We start from the raw sequence: 686 nt of genomic DNA, 5'->3' as shown, positions 1-686 counted from the left end.
AGACTACTTATAGTTAAGTCGTCCAACATACCAGACGACTTAACTGTAAGTCATCTGCGCAAAATATAGTTACAAAATAGGGATCAAGTTCAAATACAAAATAGGGATCAAGTTCAAATACAAAATAGGGATCAAGTTCAAATACAAAATAGGGATCAAGTTCAAATACAAAATAGGGATCAAGTTCAAATACAAAATAGGGATCAAGTTCAAATACAAAATAGGGATCAAGTTCAAATACAAAATAGGGATCAAGTTCAAATACAAAATAGGGATCAAGTTCAAATACAAAATAGGGATCAAGTTCAAATACAAAATAGGGATCAAGTTCAAATACAAAATAGGGATCAAGTTCAAATACAAAATAGGGATCAAGTTCAAATACAAAATAGGGATCAAGTTCAAATACACACATCAGCCTAATCTATCATACAAAATAATCTAAAGTGGCATGTTTATCATCCGTCATACATACCCAGGATGTCATCCATGTCATTGTTTCCGAACTCATGCACGTCAGGAAGCTCTTGAAATATATCCACCGCCATCTTATCCCTCATACTCTTCACGTTGGGCTTAGCAAAGTCTTTTTTACTAAACTCTATACCAAGAGCATGACATTCAATGTACTTTAGAGTGTACACACCACAATCACCAGCTCGGGCCGGAGGTATATTGGTCGGTCT

The sequence above is a fragment of the Brassica oleracea genome, chromosome C9 (assembly GCF_000695525.1).
Source record: "Brassica oleracea var. oleracea cultivar TO1000 chromosome C9, BOL, whole genome shotgun sequence".
NCBI lineage: Eukaryota > Viridiplantae > Streptophyta > Magnoliopsida > Brassicales > Brassicaceae > Brassica > Brassica oleracea.
This window is presented reverse-complemented; position numbering follows the sequence as displayed.